General features: G+C 40.7%; 1 long non-coding RNA gene across 6 annotated transcripts in view; it reads right to left on the reverse strand.

The window, feature by feature from the left end:
• Positions 1-23,763, reverse strand: part of LOC149241373 (uncharacterized) — a 74,778-nt gene extending 51,015 nt beyond the window's left edge. For 3 of the 6 annotated variants that reach the window (XR_016245624.1, XR_016245622.1, XR_016245619.1), the window contains exons 1-6: positions 22,918-23,763; positions 22,492-22,575; positions 22,197-22,420; positions 21,838-21,938; positions 21,558-21,636; positions 21,391-21,469 (exon numbers count right to left, since the gene is read on the reverse strand). This is a non-coding gene — a long non-coding RNA (uncharacterized LOC149241373). The remainder of the gene's footprint in view (positions 1-21,390; positions 21,470-21,557; positions 21,637-21,837; positions 21,939-22,196; positions 22,421-22,491; positions 22,576-22,917) is intronic. The other 3 variants (XR_016245620.1, XR_016245621.1, XR_016245623.1) reach the window with 3 other exon arrangements.
• Positions 23,764-24,462: the final 699 nt, after the last annotated feature.

Here is a 24,462-nt window from a genome sequence, read left to right on the forward strand (position 1 = left end):
TTTGGCACACTCAAATTTGGAGAGCGAGTTGATCATAGGATCAACTGTGAGCTTCCCTTTATCACTCACCAGCATTGCACACTGATGTTTGGGACTTTGATACCATTCCTTGATGCTCTCATTGCGAGCAATAGAACCCAGGAGGTTCATCTGAGATAGTTGGACGAGGCACGATGCATCAGGAGAGAGGCTTTCCAGTTGTGGCATATGGGCAAGGCACAGGTTGGTGGATGCAGGCTTGCGAGTAGTCCAATCTTCTGTAGAGGTAACACTTGCACCGCACTTGGGCCACACTCAGGGAGATGCATGACCCCCTTTGGGTAAGACATTCCGAGGTGTCTTAGGAGCATCCACAACAGTTTGTGGACCTTACATGCAGGCGGATGTTTAGACTCCAGGCGGTGTTGGGGAGCGCTTTCAAGAGGCAAGATGATAGATCCCACTGCGTGGTATGGCCGGTGCAGGGCAAGTTCGTATGCACCAGATTTGTTTGTGATGTACGAAGGCCATATATCGATTGCACGCAGGGGCTTAAGATGTGGCATAGGTTGGCACAGTAGCTGGCAGGACTATGCCGCAACCATTATGGTCGTGGGATCCAGGGATCTGGCAGTTGATTGGACACTTTGTTTCATGATGAGCAGGAGCAGGACAGAGGATGACCCAACTCCCACTTGGTTTGACATGTGAGGGAGCATTGAGGCCTTTGTCGCATGGCAAGACTGGTTTTCCTTGTTGCTGCTACAAATCAGAGTGAGTGTTGGATGGGTAGGTCATGACATCGTGGGGATTCTTAGGCCAGATGCATTGGGACTCCATAGATATTTTTCCATCAGGTCCCAGGAGAGGGGGATATAGTGTGCACATAACGGGCAAACCATCATGATCAGAGTGGTGCAGTGACATCATGGTGGCACCCCTTTTGGACTAGCTTGGGATTTTGGCCTAGCAGGGCTTAGCAGTTCAACTGCCCGTGGAGGTGAGCGGGTTTCTATAGGGGAAGGTCATACATATCTTCCATTAGGTTTTAGTGACTTGTTGGTGGTGTGGCAGACTTCACCAGTGTGGCAGGGTGATCAGCAAGAGGAGATCAAGGGAAGCGCAGGCAGGCAAGGATTCCATCCCACAAGGACTGGATTGTGTCTTCAGGGATCTACTCTTGAAGTGCATGAGAGAGACTATTCGGTAGAGCAGTTTCACGAGGAGATGATCAAGATTTTATACTACCATGATGCTCTACTTAGTGGCGGTATGCAAGGGACGTCTAGTGCCTATGCTGAGTTGGACAACAAGTGGAGCAAGGGATGCCTCATGCTGATCAGGATGGCTTGGGATCCTGGCAAGACGAGTCAGAGATCAGGGATGGCTGAGTGGTACATTTGGGACCCCAGTATTGTGTGCAGAGACTGTTGGGGTCAGTTGATCGAGAGGGTGCTTGTTTAGGCATTACTTGAGGACAAGCAATTTTTGGTGGGGAGGACTATAATGTCCCCAATTAAATTAATTTTGCTAAGATGAATTTCTATTTTGCAATTGGGTGTTGGGAAATATTTTGGCATGTAAACTTAGGAAAATTGGGTGGAGGGAGTCCCCACTTAATTTTTGGAGAGATGGAGGCCACCAACATTAGAGAAAATGAAAGATTAAATTGATAGTGGAATATGGGGCCCACATAAAGTACACACTTGGGGAAGAAAGAATTTGAATTCCTTGAGGCAAATTGAATTGGTGGAGGGACCCACAAAGAATGCATGGCCAGTAATTATAAAAGGAAGGAATGAGGGAGCAATAGGGGTCTTTTGTCTATTTGAAAATCGAATTTTCCTTAGTTGTTTAGCTGAGTTAATATTGTGTTGTTTAGCACAAGAGCTTCCCAAGGAGAGAAGCTCAACCTTTCTTCAGTGGACTTCGAGTGCCACCCTAGGAAGGCTTTCCTTCATCATTGACACTGGGAAAGGCATCAAATACAGGTCCCACACATTTCTGGAGTAGAGCACGCAGTCTGGGAGCCACCATTGCACAGAGGGAGGATTCACTGGTTGTTTGTGGCGCTGGGTTATTGGGGTATTGACCAAAGAAACTATAGGAGTATTCTTTGATCATTTTCACGACTATGGAGGATAGCTATAGCCAAGAGGACCAACCTACATGCAACTCTCACTTTATCATACACAGGACTGCATCATCTCCTCCATGACTACGCAGTCATTGGAGTGAGACTCTTTTGGGGCAGCATCATCCGGGAGTTTGGAGCTGGGGTGCTAGGAAATCATTGGGAGGGAAATTTGAGGAGGATTGCTAGAGTTTGGAGAGAAGAGATTGACAAGAGTAGCCACAGTAACAGAATTCGAATTTGGTGGAGGGCCAAGCTGTGAAGGGTCAAATTTCGAAAGTTGGAACTAAGGGAAACCCTTTCTGGGTTTTTCTGGGTTTTGGGCAAGGAGCACTCTCCTAATTTTATAGAATTTTCTGGGCACTCTAGAGTGGGAAAATCAGGGGGCGAAGTCAGGCAGCAATGCAGTTTTGGAGCAACAACACAGTTTTCTAGAGGTGTTGATTATTGTAGTCATTTGGCTTTCTCGTACTCATCACCTGGTGCTTGTAGCTTGCCTTGTGCAAGCCCAGGTGCAATTTCTCCAACTAATTTGTACCACAGCAGATATTATTAATAAAATTTGGCCAGTTTGGGGATTTGCAGAAATTTCTGGTTTAAGTGTATGCATTTCTGAAATTTTATGTGTTATTTATTTGTGCATGTCTTTGTTATCATTGTAAAATTTCTACTAGGAATATTACATAGCCCTTGTAAAGAGGAGATAAGATGAAACAACAACATACTTATCCTTTTCCCAGCAGTTCGAAGGCTCATGCATGTAGTGGAGTTACCATATATTTTTTATTTTTATTAGGCTACACTCCCACAATGAATTGTTTTGGTTAATTTTGGCATATGGATAAACTAGGGATTGGAGAATTGATGTTTGATAATACCTTGCCTGTTTTGGAGTATGGAGAGTTTATAGCCACTACCAGATGCAACATACATCCATGGCACTCTTAACAAGTGATCCTCTTGATACCTATTTCTAGCATATGTCAGTTATGTATTGGAACAAAGGGAACACATCACCCTGGTGGTTTGTTCTTGTTTGTGCTTGGTTTTGTTGCACATAAGAGGGAACACTCCATGTAGGACCTCAAATATATTCATGCACTTACCTGTCAAAAATTATAGGCATACTTTTAGAAAGTATTGGGGGTGCATGACTTTGGAAGAGCTAGTGGAATACTTCATGCGAGAATGAGGATGCACTTAGTTGGAGATGAGATCTTCTCTGTTGTTTTTAATACATCAAATTCAGTGTTGTTGGCCTATTCTTAGACCCATTCATGTGTTGAGTTCACAAAATGTGTGAAGGTGAGCCAAATAGGGAGTTTGGTCATCATATTAGCACCTAAAGGGAGTCACACTTTAGACCTACATTCAGATCCATGCATACATCTAGTTTTCAGCAAAATGCGTATCCATTTTTAGCAGCAAGAGAGGATGTAGTTGTTGGAAAAATGGCATACCTATGTTGTGTTGAAATTTGGTAGCTCGAAAGGTATTTCCGATTGGAAAAAGCCTTGGGGATTTCTAGTTTAGTTAATAGGCTTTGCACCCAAGGAAAAGTATTTAATAATTTTTATATTGAGCTAAAGATAAGTCGGCTTAAGAAATGGTAGGTTGACTCAGGCATATGAAGGGTTTGTTGGGAACCAAAGAGTCGCAACAGTTCGAGAGTCACACCCATTCGCATGGCCTTACAACGACTATAAATAAACCAACATGGATGGGTTGGTAGGAAAATTTGGGAGTAGAATTCAGAGCTCTAAGATAAGGTCTAAATGAACAAACCCTGGCCTAAAGGACAAGACCAAGTGTTGAAGAAAGAGGGCCAAGCCCTAGAAAGAACTTGCTGCAGGTTGGCAACACAAAGGAACTCAAGTGGAAGTGGTGCAGAAAAGTCGCAAGCCTATGGAGCTCTATGCAGGGGGAGAGGCCTAGAAAAGACAGGTCGCAATCTTGTAGATGCGTGTGAGGGCTAAAGAGGCAAGCCAAGGACTTAAGGATTTGGTCGCAAGGCTTAGGGGTTGGCCACAAGCTTGTGTGAAGGGCTGCAGTGTTGTTCTAAGGAGACCACAACCATTCTGAGGGGGTTGCAGTAAAGGGACAGGCCGCAAGAACAAAGGAGTATTTTTTGGCAGAGTAGGAAGGGTTGTAGCAAGCTACAACAACATAGGTCACAAGTTAAGGGCTAAAGGAGTATCTTGTTGTGGTGTTTGGAAGGGCTAGGAATGCCTTAAGGTGACAGCAGTAAGGATTAAGGGTTGCTCTAACAGATAAAAGGGTGCAACTAGGATTGTTGTGTGAGCAAGGCATGCCAAGAGGGTTTCCAAGTCACCAGGGAGTAGTCCAAAGATGGTTGAAGGTGGCTAAAGGGGCAACAGCTAGTGAGGGAGCAAATAGCAGCTTAGAAGGTGTTAACCATCTAAGGAAGGAAGGTCATTGGGCCTAACAAAGGTGCCAAAGTGACTGTAGCCCACCAAAAGTGGGGTACCCCTTTGGAGAGATTTTCTTTCCAATGTATCCTCCCTTAGTTGGCAACAGCAGCCCCTGACAGCCATCTAATAGCTTTAATGTGCTACTTTATCTCCTCCACCTAAACCAGCCATTGTGTACTCTCGCCCATCTGTCGAGATCATATGTTTAAAGGTGGGCCATCCAATCCTAAAGGTATTATTTTTCATTATGTAATTGGGTGTTTATGTTTGTTTTTCTTAGGTACACTTGGGTATGGATTATTGGGTGACTTGGAAGGAGGAAGGGTTTTGACTATACTCTAGTTCCCTTATCTTAACTAGGGGGATAATCCTCAACCCTAGTCCCGTGGGATCTCCTCTATTGGCTTATAGCATTAGGATGGGTGACTTGGAAGGAGGAAGGGTTTTGACTATACTCTAGTTTCCTTATCTTAACTAGGGGGTTAATCCTCAACCCTAGTACTGTGGGATCTCCTCTATTGGCTTATAGCGCATTAGGATGGGCACTACTTGGGAAACCCCAATTTTGGTAGTGTGGTCCCATTTTCCCGTTCCACATTTTTTCACTCCCCTTCATACATTACATGCCCTATTTCATCATCTACACCCTCTAGGCCCACAAGGCTCTGATATTCCCCTCGCCTTGTCCACATGTCTGGGTCGGGCCAGAAGAATGCCCCAGAGGTTGATGTAGCTAAAAAAAAGAGATAAAAGCATATCATGGTCACATACATAAGGAAATATACCACAAAATGCAAAAGATGGTTGGGATAGATGAAGTTTAGCACGTGGGCAAAAACCAAACCTTAGCTCTACCCCTTATCATTATGGCCATTACCTGGTGGGCAATGAACTGTCTCTCCTTAAGGGGGTAATCATTTTTATATCATACACATCATGCTCTCATTCCCTTGAGCCCCGAGCAATAAAATGAAAGAAAAATAAATCAAAGGCAAAAGGAAAATGAAGAAGGATGGAAATGTTGATTTTTGGGTAGCATCGGATGTGCTCTAGCTCTGAAATTTTGTGGAGGGGCTAGAACACATGAGATCTCCGAGACCCAGAAACCGTTTGGAGAAATTCCACCCGGATTGTATTTTATTAAAATAATTAATATTTTTAATGGAGTTCCTAAGTCTAAAGGAAAATTAAAATATTAATGGGCATTAATGAAAATATGGGTGAGAAGCTTCTAAGAGACAAGGATCAAGTCTAATTTAATATTAGCCGTTGATTAGAGACTTAATCTCAGCGGTTGATTTCTCAACAGGGAAAGTATAAATGGAGGCTTGCGGTCAATTGGAGAAGACACACAAGGAGAGCAACACTTGAGCTAGTTTGAAATTTTGGGGTATGATTTGCTGAGAATTTTGGAGTGAGTTTCTAGTGTAGAGAGAGGCAATTAGGCAGAGGGACTTCAGTCCAAGGTCGAGAATACATAGCAGAGAATCAGAGCAGCACCAGGGAGAGACAGCGCAACTCCAGAAAGAGTGACACAGAGGCTAGAGGAGCTGACGTAGTCAATTAGAGGCAGTGCTGGGGTTTCTGTGAGGCAAAGACAGCAGCAATTCAGCAAATCGATTTCTGAGTCGAGAAGGTTCACTGGGAAGGTGACACTGCTCCTAGAGGAGGTGATGTAGTTCCAGCGCAGAGCTTGGAGCAGCGATCACTACACAGCACTGGAGACAGCACAGTCACCTGTGGGGTTTGTTCATCCAGTTGTTGGATTCACCAAAATATCTGTCTCCGGATAGAGGTACTTCTACCAGGTTTATTCTCTATTGGGTGAGCCGGAGTTGGCACCCTGGTTGTATTCAAAGATCTGCTTAATAATGAAACCCTCATATCTGATGCACTGGTTTTCCCGCATTAGGTTTTTCCGAGGAAGTTTAGTCCAAAAATAAGTGTGTCCTTTGTGTGATTGTCTCATTTATTTTTCAACACTTGATCTATATATTGTAGGTTGCAGTGTATTTGCATTAATATTTTTTGAATAATTCTGAAAATAACTTGTTAAAATGAAGAACACAAGTAGGTAATGCAAATCAGTTTGCTGCAGTAGGATTTCTAACTTGTTTGATTCAGAAATTTTCACATGGTATCGGAGCGATTGCAGATCAAGGAGGATTGAAGCCATCAGTGAAAGGACAGAGAAAAACCTGTGTGTGAAGGCAATTGTCCCAAGAGACATCGCAGTTTCAGGCCAAGAGAGCAGAGGGGTGACGCAGTCACCAAGGGAGGCTCACACAGAGCCTGCATCAGCCTGATTGGGTGATGTTGTTGCTGCAGAGGGCACACAGTGGTTACTGGGCTAGCACAGAGACTGTTGAGTCTCGTTTTTCTAGTTGCCATGGCTAGAGGTGCAGTGCAAATTTCATCTGGAGTTGTTGGTGGGGAGCTAATTCTGTTGGTGCATAACAGTACTTAGTGGGGTAGAAGCATAGAGGGAATCAGTTCCTCAAAAGATTTCTTGCCAAGAAATCTAGATCCAACGCTGATCAGCAACAAGAGAGATTAGAGAGAAGTGGTTCGACAGTGGTTGGCAGAAGGATTTCCGTGAAGGAAATCGAAATTCAGAGGGATCTTGTACCTTAGAGGATTTCTAGTGCCAAAGAAATCCAGATCCAAGTTTTGTTGGGGCAGCAACGAAAGAGGGAGAAGAGAACTAGTTCGACATTTATTTGAGCAGAGATGGTCGTTAACAGACTGAGGGATTAGGACAAGTTGGATGGAGCATCCAACTTTGTCATCTGGAAGGCCAGGATCCTGGCAATTTTGGATAAAAATCGCATCAAGGATTATGCCTTGAAGATGGTTATTGTTCCGGTTGATGTTGATCCTCTCAAGAAGTACGAGGAGGCTCAAGCAAAAGCAAAGTGCATGATCTTGGACGGAGTCAAGGATCATGTGATCCCACATATTGCTGAGAAAGACACAGCAAGGGAAATGTGGGAGGCCTTGACCACTTTGTACGAGGGAAATTCCATTCAGCGGAATATGTTGCTTGAGAGTCAGCTGAAACAGTTTCAGATGCAAAAGGGAGAAGAAATTGATCCCTTCCTTTTCAGGTTGCAAACAATCCATGACCAACTAACTTCCATAGGGGCTACACCAGACCCTAAATTCATGGTCAACAATGCCTTGAATGCAGTCATTGAAGACTGGGAAACCTTTGTCCAAAGCATCTTGGGCAGGGCTTCTCTTCCCAGTTGGGAGGAGATGTGGGCAACTCTTCGACAGGAAGAGATCAGACGGTTGACACAGGCGGGAAGCAGTAGCAAAGGGATCAGAGGCAAGGAGGAGGAAGAGGAGGATGCGGCTCTCGCATCAGCGGGACAGCAAAGGCAACAGAAGAGAAAGAAAAAGGACCTATCCAAAGTCAAATGCTTCAGATGTGGAGAAATGGGTCATTTTGCCACGCAGTGCCCTCAAAACAAGGGAAAAGGAGACAAGTTTGACTCAAAGGTTGCTCCAGCGCAAGCTGACAAGGAGGACGATGAGGATTGCACCATGAGTGCTCATGCATCCAGAGAAGAGGTGGGGCGATATTAAGCTGTAGTCAAGAGGACTACAGAAAATAAAAATAAAAAAGGGGGCAGGATCCTTGAGGTGCCCAAACTCTTGGATCACATACGGCTACGAGAGCCCTTAATGACAGTAGCAGAATGACGAGAGTCGGTGCGAGGGATGATGGAGCAACAGTGGCAGAGCTAGAGTGCCAAAGTCTGAAGCAAAGCAGTAGAGTGTTGCAGTAGTGTGGGAGGCACAGAGCAGATACAACAGCAGCGCGGTAGCATCAGAGGGCCAGCACAAATTAGCAATAGAGGTAGCTCCAGCATCGAGGGACATCCTGAATGACCAACACGTCAAGTTTTGGGTGGCTTTTCAGTTGCTTACTTCTCAGCAACTGAGTTGCAGTGCAGTAGTTAGAAGTGGCAATGCTATGGGCAACATGATGCAGCATATTGAGAGGGAGTTGCAATACAGATGCGACAGTGATAGCGACAGTGTCATGGGCAGCAGTGCAAACTGCAACAACGCAGTGGATGAAGGGCAACACACCGAGCATCAGCAACGCACAATACCGATGTTGTGGATCAGCGTGATACTTCTGTTGGGAAGTATTGCTAGAGCACATTCTTCACTAAGAGGGAGTATTGATTTTTGGGTAGCATCGGATGTGCTCTAGCTCCGAAATTTTGTGGAGGGACTAGAAAACATGAGATCTCCAAAACCCAGATTTCGTTTGGAGAAATTCCACCCGAATTGTATTTTATTAAAATAATTAATATTTTTAATGGGGTTGCTAAGTCTAAACTTACGAAAATTAAAATATTAATGGGTATTAATGAAAATATGGGTGAGAAGCTTCTAAGAGACAAGGATCAAGTCTAATTTAATCTTAGTCGTTGATTAGAGACTTAATCTCAGTCATTGATTTCTCAACAGGAAAAGTATAAATAGAGGCTTGGAGTCAGTTGGAGAAGACACACAAAGAGAGGCACTTGAGCTAATTTGAAATTATGGGGCGTGATTTGCTAAGAATTTCAGAGTGAGTTTCTAGTGCAGAGAGGGGAAGTTTGGTATAGGGACTTCAGTCCAAGGCCAAGAATACATAGCTGAGAGGCAGAGCAGCACCAGGGAGAGACAACGCAACTCCAAAAAGGGTGACACAGAGGCTAGAGAAGCTGATGCAGTCACTTAGAGGCAGCGTTGGGGTTTTTGTGAGGCAAGACAGCAGCAGTTCAACAAATCAATTTCTGAACCGAGAAGGCTCACTAGGAAGGTGACACAGCTCCTAGAGGGGGTGACACAGTTCCAGCGTAGAGCTTGGAGCAGCCATCGCTGCATAGCACTGGGGACAACACAGTCACCTGTGGGGTTTGTTCATCCAATTGTTAGATTCGCCAAAATATTTGTCTCTAGATAGAGGTACTTCTGCCAGGTTTATTCTCTGTTGGGTGAGCCCGATTTGGTACCCTAGTTGTACTCAAAAATCTGCTTAATATAAAACCCTCATTTGTTGCACCGGTTTTCCCATATTAGGTTTTTCCGAGGACGTTTAGTACAAAAATAAGTGTGTCCTTTGTGTGATTGTCTCATTTATTTTTCATTACTTGATATGTATATTGGTGTAGGCTACAGTGTATTTGCATTAATATTTTCTGAATAATTTGAAAATAACTTGTTAAAATGAAGAACACAAGTAGGTAATGCAAATCAGTGTGCTATAGTAGGATTTTTGACTTGTTTGCTTTAGAAATTTTCCTAGGAAACATAGAGGTTGGGGCAACTCATGTACCACAATTGCTCCATCCTACATTCATACACTCAAATATGTGGACATCCCTCATCATTACCACCCTTGAGCCTATGGCATTTGGCCTTGAGACCCCTGTGTCACCATCCACCTCATCATTCTCCACATGACACCTACCAATTGAAGGATGTACCTTGAAATGGTCCTTCCCTTTAAGGATTTGGAACACCCAATAGGGTTTCTTTATTAACCACTCCTACCCAGAAAGGTAACACCATTACATGATCAAAGGCCCAGATTTGGAAGGGAAACCCATTATGAAGTTGCATTTCTACCCTTGATTAACAAGCTTATTTACTCAATTACACCAATGAATTATTGTGTCTAAAGGTGAGGAGGCGCATTGGATCTTATATAGGATTGCAGGTGGGTTTTCATCCTGGACTTGGCCTCCCTATACAGGATCCAAGCACTCCAAAGGATAACGATGGCATTTGTCGGGTGCACATTGAGAGCCATGGGCCTCCATTCATGCAAAGCATTGATTTCCATGCGACGGCTTCTTCAACACCATTAGTAGCTTGTTAGTTTCCCTAGTTATTCGAGAGATGATGCACTTGGACCATGATGCCCTAGTTGGCTACACATTGCACCCAACACTTGGCAGTTGATCCAAGGCCTAGCGGAGGTTATGTCTTTCCTAGGGAGACATGGGAGGGCATGTGTCATCCTTGAGCCCTCATTGATGGAGCATAAACTTGATTTTGAGCCACTTTGAGACCCATTTTGGAGCCCCAATCCCAAAATTGGGGTCCCAGAGTGTTTTGCAACATAATGAGTACATCACCCTCTTCATCATAATTTTTGAGTCCCTCTACCACAGTTCTAGCACAAGAGGCCTCGATGTTCATTCTTTAGGCCTCTTTGCATGCATGACATTAGCCTTGTGTGGGCTTAGGAGAGACATAAATTAAATTTTAAAAGTCATCATGGTTGGCTTGTAACCATGGGTGGGTTAATTAGCATTCTAGACATATTACAGGGACTTTTTCATTTGTAATTCGACCTCACAGGTCTTGTATATATTAGGGAGACCTCATTTGAGATCTCACCATCACTCTTTGGATTTTCAGTCTCATTGGCAATTTCAGACCTACAATTTTAGAGAGGATCTTTGGTTAATGGATGCATTTTTATGTGTGGATAAATTGTCTCATTTTTGGAGCTTCTATTATGGATGGATACACTCTTCACTATCTTGTAAGTGCTCTTTTATGACGAATTTCTGATTTTTGCTAATGTTTAATGCATGGAATAATGTCTTGTGGCTATTAATGTGCCTTAATTGTTTAAGTATTGTTTCAAATTGTAACAATTGGGAATTTTGCATGTGTTACTTTTTTTATAGTGAATGAATGAATGTTCCAAGGGAATTATTGCATTTTATCCTTGAAATTCCATTAACAAGTGTCTAAGAGGTAAATATCTAAAGGGGTAGCGAAAGTTTGTTCCTTTAGGTCTCCCTGAAGAGAGAATTGCAAGGGTCTAGGCACTAGTCAAATTTCCGTGGTGGTCACCAAAAACTCAAATTATTTCTCTTTTAACCTACATTTTCGTACTCTTAAGGATAAGGAGGCCTTAAATAGGGCTTGGTGCAAAATTCAAGGAGGGTAGTTTTTCAATAATCTAGAAGCCTAAACATCAATGTTAGGTGTAAGACTACCTCTCCACCAAATTTGGTGGGCACCCCCCTAGATTTCATCCATAAATTTGAAAGCCCTAGTTTCCATACCAAGAGGGAACCTAGTAGGCTAATCATTCAACTTGGGGACTATTTGAGGCAAAATTTTGGTACTTGCTGAAGTAAATTTATCATGCCTCTTCTCTCATCTACCCTAACCTAAGATATTACGTATATCTTGTGGTCTATCTCAACCCTAGGTTTCAGGTAACCTTGTTATAAAGGGGTTTTTCATGTAAGGTATTTCTAGCCTCTCCCAAAGCTCGCACCTTTGTTGAACTTTCCATCAAATGAGCTACCTTACCTCACTTCAAACCTGTCACAAAGACATTCATCACAAGTGAGTAGTAGTGGGACTCCTCCCATTAGTGAAAATCCGAGAAGAGTAGGGGACTTGGGTTGTGGTGACAGTGGGCCTTTGTCCCAAGTGTTGTTTTGCCCTCTAGCTTTTGCCTCTTCACAAAGCCTACTAGTTTGTGCCACAACAGTGACCAAGCAGAAGGGCTAACCTGTGCAAGGTCTACAAGGTGCCCTAAGATAGCAGTTTGAAGAGACAAAACAATGGTAATTTCCTCTTTGTGTATTTGGTTTTACGAAGGATTGTAAAGGACCACTTCCCCTGGTACGGGAGCAATAAATTTTCATATTGAAGGACTAATAAGAAATAATTTTAAGGTGTTAAATTTTGTGTCTTGTGCATTAATCTAATTGTTGGTATATTCCTATCTGCAAAAGTTTTAGAGTTAGGCATTCTCAGTGTGTTTTTGTTTTCTAGCTAAAGCATAGACCAGACTTGGGGTGCATGGATTTCGAACATACTAGATTGCATCCATGTTACATTCACTTTCATATCTAATAGAATGAGAGCACATCCTTCAGGTAGACTCGAGGGTCTATTAAATTATGGAGGACTAGCTCTAACAGGGTTGGATAATATTCTAAAATTTATTCTTCACTTTTGAACTTCTAATTGTCTATTGAGGCCTTGATGAAGAATGATAATTGAACAATTCATCCACAATTTTTCTCTACTTTCTATTGGCTGATACTTTTTTGTTTATATTACAACTTTCACTCAATCAAACCACCTAATTTCCTAGCGTTTTTGGGTTTGTCTTCCTTGGATTAATGAAGTTTTTGTCCACGGGCTTACAAACATAAGGACACGAAGGATGGGAATTTCCAAATTATAAAGGCATGAGCGCAAGGAAAAGGACAAACGTTTGATTCCCAAATGAAGAAAAAGACACATAGGCCCCACCTAGGAGAGGATTCGTTAACAAAAACAAAGGCTAGAAAAAGGCAAGGAACCCTCCAATAAACCAATTCAATTAGATGTATGTGTCCTACACATTAAACCAAGAAGTCAAATTCAAAACTTTTGGTTGGCCCTTCTTTTGGATAGAGACCAATGATGACAATAGTATTGGAATGGCTAATAATATAATGTGATTAGTCAATGTTGGTAAGTGTCAACTACAATAGAAAGACCAATTAAATAAATTAAACTGAGGGTAGAAAAAGAGATAGGAAAAGAATAATGAGCTATTGTGTCAAGTTGGAGAACTTTCAAAAGTCATTGGGCAAAATAGCCTGAAATGTCAAATTTTTTGTGCTATATTTTTCTCGCCATCGGGGGAACATGACCTATATAGTGCAAACATGGTTTCTACCACTAATGAACCCAATTATTTGACTCTTCACCAATATTTCCTTCACACAATGGGGTAATGGTGAAGAGAAATGATGATTGGGTGATTATAAGAAAAAAGGAGGAAGGATGTGCTTCCCTTTTTACCAACAAGTAAACTAGACCTATGCTCTAACATCGCCTATTGCAACAAAAAACATATTAGGATAAGGAGAAGATGGATTGAGATAATAAAAGTCAAAGGTAGGCCAAAAGTCTAAAAGGGTTGTTGAGAGGACCAAAAAGAGGGCTAAGAGGCTAAAGGGAGGCCGAAATGCCAAAAGAGGGGGCAAGAGACCAAAAAGAGATGCCATGAGGCCAAAAAAGGCAATAGTGAGGTTGAAAGGGAGACCAAGACACCATACACGGAATAGACCAAAAGAAGAGGTTAGAGGTTGAAATGGTAGCTGAGAGGCCAAAAATGACCATGCAAGAGCACCAAGCCCCCAAGTTTTTCTAAGCCAACATTTTAGAAAACAACCAATGGACTTGCCACTCATAAAATAGAAAAAAACCAGAAAACTTTCCCCCGGTGCATTGGAGGTGCCCAAAAGAAGTATTAGAATAACTCAAGGCAAGGAAGCCAAAGAAGGAAGGCTTATGCTCAAGGCATGAAGGGAAGGAAGTGTCAAGAGCGACAAATAGCAAACGAACAAATGACTAATGTAGGGTTTGGCACATGTGGACCACAAACACACTTTCGACCACAAAGGACAACAAATTATAGATGAGGTAAAGTCATGAAACTATGATGGGCAACACTACAAGAGCAATGGTTCACACTAATTATGACATAAAAGCATGTCATTAGCAAGGCTAAGACTAACTTGGGGATGCAAACAAGACTAAGAGGTAGGGCACACAATGGTTTTGAGTCAAAGGTTAGCTAGGGTGAGGCATACCATGTGGGCTATGCAAGTGGGCAAGCTATTGCAAGAAACGGAAAACCAAAGAGGGGAGAATGAGCATATGGAGAAAGGTTGGAAAAGAAAGTTGTAACAGCTTACAGGCTATTGACAATGATAATAGGATAAATACCCTTCTTTATAACCTTCATGGACAATTAATGGATCAATGGAGGCAATGTGCAAAGTAAAGTTGTACAAGTTTGTACGCCACTAACAGTGATAGGAGGATGTAATCTTGCCTATAGAAAGGGATCTACTAAACTACCCCACTTATTAGAAGATACAGAATAAGAAAAAAATAAAGAGGGAACAAAACAATGTAGTAGAGGATTCCCTTGGAAAAGTGAAAACGCTACAAAGAGAGCAAATCAAGGTGAAAGAAGGAACAACCAGAGGAGCAAGGCCAAGTGAGTATTAGGGATTGGAGCAAAAGTTGTCTTATAAATCTAGAGAAAGGAAAAGAGGCTCCACCAACATGGGTGAGAGTAGGCATGATAATTTTTTAGGTAACGACAATGCTAGTAAAAAATATAGGAAAGGCATAAGAAATCTAATGCACCAAGGGACGTGGAGAGAGACAAGGTCCTAAAATGAAAAGGAACAAGAAGGCCTCTTTTGTTAGAAAATCAGAAAGGCAAAAAGATTTTATTTATATTGATAATTACTTGTGATATTCTTATGTTTTCTTATGTTCCTCTTTTATCTTTAGTTCACCAAGCAATTATCAAAACAATAACACAAAGATCATAGACATCAGATGTAGGCAGACAGCTAGGGAAAAACCCCTATCTAGGAGAAAACCCAGTCAACAACTCTTCCTTAATAGTTTCACAAGATAATCCAAGACTCTTGACCTAGACATAGACTTTCTCCACACCAAGGCAGCCTTTTCTTCCTTCTGTAGATGATAACCCTTTCAGTAATAACTTCGACCTAACTTGCGGCAGCAACAGAACTTCAACCCAGCAGTAGCCCAACAAAATCTTCGATCTTCCAGAAGTAACCCAACAATTTCACACGTCTCGGAGAGATGTTCTAGAAATCCGATCTTCCAGCAATTCTTCTCCTTCTTCTGCAACTTCGCACTTTTTTTGCTCCTCTTGGATATCGAACTTGTGTGAGAGATGTCCTCCAAATGAATCGAACTACTCCAATATATAACCTTCTGATGAGGTCAAATTACCCTGTTTGAGGCCGACTTGATTTCCTTGAGGTCAACTTGGTGTGGACGTGACATATGACTTATTTTACTCAATATTAATTCTTTTTACATGATTCAAAAGCACAAGAAGGGTCTCTTAAATGGAAAATGACTCTAATGACTTAGTATAAATCCTAGAAGTCCTCAATGGGGACTTTGACCTAAAACATGATGACCCAAGCATGAAACCCATGCTTTAATAAGTCATAATAATAATTAAAAATATATATTATTCATTCTTTTGATAAATACATTTCATTATGACTCAAATACAATTATGAAGACCGAACCTAGTTACATTCTTCAAAATCTTTCTCAAAACAATCCAATGTGGACTAGGGACAAAAACCACAAGGGTTAGAAGAGATACCAAAGGATTCACCAATGAAAAAGGCCTTGTTGGGAGACAAGGGGAGCAATTATTTAAAAGGGAGGGTAAAGGAACTAGAAAGGGAATGGGAGGGGGGGAAGGGTTTTAACCTCAAAAGCAATGAATGCAACCCACAAATAGTGGGTTTCAACCACAAGGAACCCACTTAAATAATGAACTAGTTCAAGACTCTAATGTGGGGTCATAGTGGAGTAACAAAAAATGTAACAAATAGTTCAATAGTCAAAATACTTGTCACAATCTAAAGGAAGCAAATGGCTCAAGAGCTAGCTTAAGCCAAGTAAGGTCCAAGGTAAATATGAGGACAAGGCAATGATAGGCTAAAAAGAGAAGATTTAATAATCTAGGTTGTTGGAGTTGTACTTGTTTCGATGCTTTTTGCTTCACGTTTCCTATGTTTTGCATATGTCATAGTAAAAGAAAAATAGTTACTTCATTTATCTACTCCTTTCACATTAGCCTATTATGTTTAGATGAGTTAGTAAAAACACCAAACTGAAAGAAGGGGGATAAATTCCTTCACAACCATTGAAAAATCCCAAAACAAAATTGAATTGGTTCCTTAGGCCATTGTCTAAGGTGAGTTTAGCAAATATATTATTTCCTACAAATTCATTGACCTCCCCTTGCAAAAGCCAAAGTCATTGACCTCCCCTTGCAAAATATAAATAATTAAGTTGTAAAAATGAGTAAGAAAGAAAGAATTTTGCAAGTTTGGATGTCAATCTCATTTATGGCAACAACAAATAATCCAAATAGTAGGCACACAAACAAAGCTTGATTCAAATTAGTTAAACTTTAGGTAGCAAGTAGACAAACCGAGCAAGATGCATGACTTGCACTCATGCTTTAAAAAATAATCCATGAGGAAGTGGGATATATGATTGGACAAAAAGCAATCCAAAAGAATTAAATGGGATCTTATAGAAAATGATTGTGTATGGGGATTCATGAGGGAACACATATTTACCTCTCATTTGGGAAAATATATTTGGTAACTAGTTTAAATCTTATAGCATTCAAATATCAAAAGCTTCACTTTGAGAAAACAATGTTTAGTTTGAAAATATAAAAAACCAACCATGATTAATGAGGGAAGCATGTATAATAAATCTCATCTTGTTAGTACAAAGATTCAAAGCCTTTGAGTCCAAGTGACTTGAATGAGTGGCGTAAATTTAACATTTTATTTCAAAAAAAATCCTAAAATCATCTGGCTAAAATAGAAAGTATATTTATTTGAATTAAGGAAAGCTCCAATGCAAAAGATATAGTCAGACTGAAGATGGATGGACTACGAAGTAGTGAGATTATGATGTGCATCACAACTCATGCTTCTTCATAAATAATCTCTACAACGATGGATGGAGGGAAACACATTTGAGATTGACTTGAGGACCCTCTTGAAAAACAAACTAAAAGTGCATCTTTTCAATGGATTGGGAGAACAAGACTATAATTGATACAAGGCAAACACTATATGATTTCGCTATTCACAAGATTACAAGCAACACCTACGCAAAAATTAGAGATTACCATGTAATAAAAGTTATAAATTTCAACTTTTGTGTGTTTAGAAAAACTCCCATCACCAATTGAATTAGGTTGATCACAATGTAGAATATGCACTATGCAAGTCTAGGCCAAATTTGTGAACGCAATTTGCAATTTTTTCAAATCCTTTTCTAGTATAATGTGATTTGATAGGCATTTTTTTATCTTTTTAAAGATGGGTGTGAGTATGGCCAAAATAGTATCTATGCTCAAGTTATGGTGAAAATGCTCTATTATGGTTTACAAATTCACATAAGCTTTGCTATAAAAATACAAAATCAAATTATGATATTAAAATGGTTTTGCGAAATTCACCTAAGCTTTGCTATAAAAGTACAAAATTTTGAATAGCGTTTATATAGTTGTTATCTAGAGTTCATCTCTATGACTCCTACAATTGGATAAACACCTTCTTTTTTTGTTAAGCTTGGCAGATCCATCCATTTTCTATTATATATTAGGCAAATTTACACCACACAGGTTGACCGGGTGACCTCAACTTGCCCCAAGGGGAAACCAAGTCTGTTGGCCACCAATCAGCGCTATAAGCCACCCAAAAACAGAATTGTTTTAGTCTTTCTAGCCAAGCTAGATAAGTCTCAATCTCCATGTCCAAATACTACATAACTGTCAAAACTAGCGTATGCAACAGGAAAATTAAAAGCTAACTGCATAAACAAAAGCTATGCATGGGGAGTCTAGTCTTTCTGCTCATCTGAGACAGAAGCAACAGGAGCAAGATCTTCAGCAGTCGTCCCTGGCATTCCATACAGCTCTAGAATGCAAGGGATGTGGTGGTCGATTCGATCCATCCTAATGCCCTGTTTGTGCAACTGGAAGAGGATTTTCTCCATACCTTTTTTATAGTTTGGCAGGCCTTGCACTGTAACCGCCATCCCCACAGAGATTTGCTCAATAGCTTTTCCAAGAAGGCTCTTCATTAAGAAGTACAAATAAAGGGTGTGTTTAAACTGAGTAATTTTCCCACGAGTATTCCCTGGGTCTGAGACCAGCATCCTCCAATTGTCGAGTTCTTCCTCTGATTCACTTTCTTGCTTAATCTTCGCTTCCCAGTCTTCGATCAGATTCTGAATTCTCGCATCTGTCCCGTCTCGGTATGTCGTTGTTGCCAATTCCGCATATCTTCTCAGCCGCATTTGCCAATTCCGCAGCCAAGGTTTTGGTTCGATTGGGATAGAATCAGAAAACAAAACCAAGCCATGGCATACCCTTTCCACCCCCAGTGCATCCATACAAAGCTAATCCCCATTGCGATGGCCACTTTCCCCTCCCTTCCCCCCAGCCAGATCATGGAATCAATATAGGAGCATGACCAAATTACATACTGGGAATTCGTTTCTTGTCCGCAGCCAAGGTTCCTTGCTTGCCTTCGCCCCTCCCCAGCTCTGAGTCGCCTCCCATCTCCACAGCTGCTCTCTCCTATCCTGCACGTCGAATGCCTTAACCTTCTCCACCACCCTTCCTTATTCCTTTCTCTGCCACCTTGCCCACTCACCATCCATGCATTCATTCCGAAGGACACCGCACCCCCTGCCTTGAGCATGTGGGGGGCGGCGGTCATTATGGCCTTCGTACTACCCATATCACATCCCAGTCTGGCCTCTCTAACATCGACCCGCATCCCGATCGGGAGCTTGGATTGCCTAGCTTCGGCTTTCTTGGCTCTGCCTGAGGTCTTGGGCCAAAATTGCCTCCAGGGTTTCAAATGTTGTATCCCATGGTCGAACCGGCCATTGCTTTTCCATCCTGTCCTGCTGATGGTTGCATCCCCAATTAGCCAGGAAATCGGCCCCTTTGTTTCCATCTCTCTGGACATGCTTGACCTATATATAGTCAAATTTGGGAATGATTTCTCCTATCTCCTGGATAAGTCTTGCAGTCCTCCAGCTCTGGCTAAGTTTGTCCCACTTAGTGCCATTATTTAATTTTGCCACTGTATTTATAACTAGGCTTGAGTCCCCTTCCACTTCCAGGTTTCTATATCCCATTCTGACAGCTATTAAGAGGCCCTATCGTACTGCCACAAACTCTGCCTCGTTGTCACTAGCAATCCCACAACTCTCTACATAGATGAGACGGGTGCTAGACTGGGGGTCTCTAAAGAGTCCACCAAGACCTGCCTCTCCCGGGTTTCCTTTGGAAGCCCCATCAAAGTTAATTTTTATGAACCCTTCTTCCGGGGGGTAAAATGGGACCCGAAGGTCATGCCCACGTTGCTTGTCTTCCATGCTTTGGTGTCGATCATCCCCAGGGCTAGATTTAGCTTTTGTAAGATTCGGGCTTCTTGGGGCGGCACTTGCCAGTCCTCTTTGTGCCATGTTTCTGCCAGGATTGTTTCCCTTATATTCTGGACAATACCTTCCCATACTTTTTCCTGTGGAGTTACTTTGTTCTTGAAGATTCTATGGTTTCGTTCCTTCCATATGGCCCAGAGGGTGAATCCTAGGCCTAGGCTCCAGGCCCGGTTTACTACAGGGCTGGAATAGATATGATTCCGCCATAGGAGAATTGTTCCTTTGATATTGTTTTGGTCTCTGTCCATCCTTTCAAAAACTCCTTGCATTTTCCTCCACTTCTGTTCCGCAAACTGGCAAGTGTTGAGGATATGTTCCATGTCTTCCCAGTGTTGGTGGCATAGCCAGCAAAAGGAGGGCCCCTGGAAGCCTCGTTTCTGCAACTGATCCCAGGTCAATATGCGTCCTTTACTAACCATCCAGAGGAAGTGGGTTACCTTTGGCCAACACCCACCTTTCCAGATTTTTTTCCATATGATATCCTGCCCTTCCTGTTCTTGTCTAACTTGGATATCGTAGGCTTCGCTTATGGTGAAGGTACCTTTAGTGGTGTAGCCCCATCTCAAGATGTCTGAGTCTTGACAGATCGTTATTTGCCTTGTCCTTGGTTCTTTGTCTAGGTTTGCCCATTGCTCTGTTTTTGTCGCATGTTTCCAATCATCTTTTGTCTTCCATCTCCTCCAGCTTTCTGCACCCTGTTCTTCCTTCCAGTAATGTTTCACCACATGCATATTACTATTCCTGGTTTGCTGGTATATTTCCCTGAGTTCCTATCTTTCCCTTTGCTACGAAGATTCTGTCCAGAATCAGTTTGTTTTGCCATTGCGAACCTCCCAGAAGGCATGTTGCTGGAAAAGGTGTTTGTTTCGGGCTGCCAAATTCCACACCGTAGATCCCTTGGGAGGGTCTTGATATCTTAGGATATCCCCAATTCTCACCGGCATGTTGTACTTCCGATTCCATATTTGTTTCGATAGATCTACTCCCCCACCCATCCAATTGGATAAACACCTATTAAAATACTAAATACCTCACAATTTTCTCATAAAAATAAAATGAAAAAATATTTTAAAAATGGATAATTGTTCACATCCAAATCCCCTATCCAACATGATAATTATTGCCAAAATCTCTTTACCACATTGAAACACAAATAGTCGTATTTAATTGTGAAAAAATAAGGATTCTTAACTCTATCAATGATCAATGATCAATGGCTACATTTATGACATCAAATAATTGGGGTGAAGATGAATTTAAAATGCTAGTCTCTCTCTGAGCAAAGATGAATTCACAACCCTAGTATCTTTGGGGACTTCAGGTGGCATCTAGTTCTCCTCATCCTAACAAAGTTGTGCACCACAAAATCCAAGCTTACACACAAAGTAGCACTAACCGACCTCATCCCAATCATGACCACCCACACTAATTTTTCTGACCCAAAGAGGGAATATGAGCTGCTGAAAAATGATCGACATCCAACAATCTTTAGGGAAAACATCTCAAATAAATGAGCAAACTGAAATTTGGCATGCACAATACATGACATTAATACATTTACATAGTTGGCCAATGTAATCATCTATATCATTTAGTGAAATTTCAACAAAAATATTTCTAAATAATAGTTTTAACCACCAATTAAATTAATAGAAAATTAGCAATAGGAAGAATAACCTAATAACTTATGGAGTTAGTTATAGAAAAACCATCTAAACAATGAATATGAAAAAAATGTCTACCTACCTGATTTTGACTGGTAGTCTGATTGTATTATTTATCAACATTTCTCCTTCTTCAGCATGTGATCTTATCTTTGCAATGACTGGAAAGAAAGATTGAAAAGGAATCAATCTCCAAAGTGATAACAATTATATATAGATGATATAATCAACCAAAATAAACAAACTTACTTAGGAAAAACATTGGACAGTTTTTATTTTATTGAAATAAAACATCCCTTGTCTCATCTTTTTCATCGAACCCTGTAACCTGTTGCAAATCAGAGTTCATTTCAAATCATAAATCAAACCAAAATAAATAGCAAAGAACTATCAAAGAAATTAAAAGCAAATAAGCACCATTTTGGAATGAAATAATCAATAAAACCATTTATTTTAGGATTGAAATAATCATAGAAAAAGTTTAACCTCTCCTAAACTATGAAACAACTCTTACAGATAAAACTCTTACAGCTATAAGCATATTAATCCACCAAGCAAAATCATCTATCAAGCTCCTCCACTCCAATGGGTTTCATCTCTACCCATCCTTCTTCCCTTCTGTAGTACATCCTTCAATAAAATAAATCCCCCAATCAAACAAATGCAAATAAACAAGTAAAACAACTCACAATATGCTATTAATCTATATAACTTCTCGCTAACCTTACTTAGGAATATTTTCTGGTGAAATTTGGTAGAACAGTTTTCTAAATAGTTAATTTACAGCTGTTTAGCAAGACTTTTTCACTGGCCTAACCCCATCTTCTATGGGTTAGCAGTTCACCTAGCTGGAAAGTACAGAAAAGGCTGCATGGATATGGCACATACCTACGCCATCTTCACACAAAATGAGTATTAAAAGATTTTATGTAAACCACCAAAATGTCGTAATCTCACAGCCTGACCCCCTGTCCACCAAAATGTCGTAATCTCACAGCCTGACCCCCCTGTCCTCAATTTCACTGACAAAATAAGTACGAAAGGCTTTCGTGTCCTCTTTTTCCTCCAAGACACCCAAGTAAGTATTCTTCATCCATTCCCCTGCAATTCCACTGCAAACGATATGTCAGCTGGAGAGATAAGTATAGACTCAGGGCTCAAAAAAAAAAAAACCAAAACAAACCTGAGCTGTCATCTTGGATTCCTTGTGGCCAGCCCCGCTCTTAACCTCTTTACCTGTTTCAAGTATTAACCAACATGCAAGCAACTGCCAAAAAAATATGAAAAGCTGCAAATGGTCTATATCATAGGACAACTATTGCTGCTCTGCGCAAAAAATTGAAGCCCTATGAGTGTTAAATAATAGATAAAAACGTTTAAACTCCATCAATTTAGACTATATGCAACAATATAAAATATAAATGCCTCAGCAAACAATGAGCATGGGGCAATACTGAATAACTCTACGGGGTTAGGTTTGCCTGAGGCATCCTTATCGTATATAGATTTAGAGAGTATAAGTCTCTTTTCTAAGTAATCTAAGAAATGATGGAATGCCTGTCTACATATATTGAGGAACGGGAAAGGAAGAATTGATACTGCTTCTTACCTAATATTGCACGCTTGACATAATAGTGAATAAGACAAAAAAGTGTACGAACATCCTTTGGCACCCTCGTACTCTTCTCCAGCGTGTGTTCTCATCTCCACAATACACTGTCAAACATTTAAAGTTTAACCACCGCCTTAGACAGAGTTGACAGAGAAACCCAAGGATAAAGAGATATAGAAAGAAATGAGAAAACACAATGCAGATTCAGAAACCGTAGGTTATTGTCTCATATTTTCCCTCCATGGCGAGCCCTTCTCTTCTCCTGTTGCAAATTTATCAAGCAGGTCGAAACCATGAAGCAAGAACCGCCAAATAGAATAAAAGCACAATCTCTACCGTGATAGTTCTTGCAATTTTCCACGGCTTCACTGTGAAATAGAAACAATGAATAAAAACTGTTGAACAGTTTAAGTTCTCTGCATAGACATTGTCTACCAGTCGGGTTTTAACTGTACAAACTTACTAATAAGCATTTCATCTCTAGCATTCTTCTCCTCTGCATAACAACAAAAGAATAAAATATCTTGGGCAAACAATGCAAGCAGACAGGAAAAAAAAACAATCAAAACGGAAAATCAAAGGAAAAAACTGTAAAATCCAAAATGCAAGGCCATGCAACAGAGGAAACAGATATAGACGGAATCAAGGCCGCAATGCAGAGAAGAAAAGAAAAATATGAGATGAATGTAGGAGATTATCGTATATACTCTCCCTTTCAAACGGCCCCAATGTCTCTGAACTGATAGCTTTTTGGGACGGGTGGACATGCCATCAACGTCCCACTTACAGTTCGAATTCAAGCAAATTTGAATTCCTCTATTTTGTAGCTTTTGTAAATGTGGCCAGAATATGGTTATCTCTTTCAAACTCCATCGAGCTTTGTTCTTTCAAACTCTATCAAGCTTTGTTTTATGTGAAAATATTTTTCATTAGCATAATCTCTGTTTGCGTCCAAGAGAAAAAGCCATGGTGGAATATTTTGCCAGCCAGGTTTTAAGATACGGTTGGGATAAGACTTGCTTTTTTATTACTTGTATCTTCTTACACTACGGGCACTAGGGCGTGACACCTCCAAAGATTAGACAAATGGTTCTTTTTAACTTTATACATTTTTCCCAATTAAATATATGTAGCTATATGGAAACGGAGGGGTTTTATTCATGTTTATATGTTGTTATATTTTTAACTTAACAGATTTATAATTTTGATGGTTAAGATGGAGGGGTTTTATTCATGTTTATATGTGGTTATATTTTTAACTTAACATATTTATAGTTTTGATGGTTAAGATGGATATAAGATTTATATAACTGTATAATTGAAAAATCCAAAAATTATCAAAATATATTTTAGAAATGGTAATAAAAGTAATGATTGATAAATATTTTCTTTATAACAGTTAGTTTCATTTTAAAAGAAAATTTTGAAATAAATAGTAATAATAAGTTAAGGAAAAGTTCATATAAATTGAATGACAATAATCCTGAAAAGGAAAGTCCCAACATGGGACACTCTCCAAGCAGGATTCAAACAAGGGCCGGG

The sequence above is a fragment of the Pinus tabuliformis genome, chromosome 8 (genome assembly GCF_031772625.1).
Source record: "Pinus tabuliformis cultivar Carrire ecotype Pingquan chromosome 8, CPIR1, whole genome shotgun sequence".
NCBI classification, from domain to species: Eukaryota; Viridiplantae; Streptophyta; class Pinopsida; order Pinales; family Pinaceae; genus Pinus; species Pinus tabuliformis.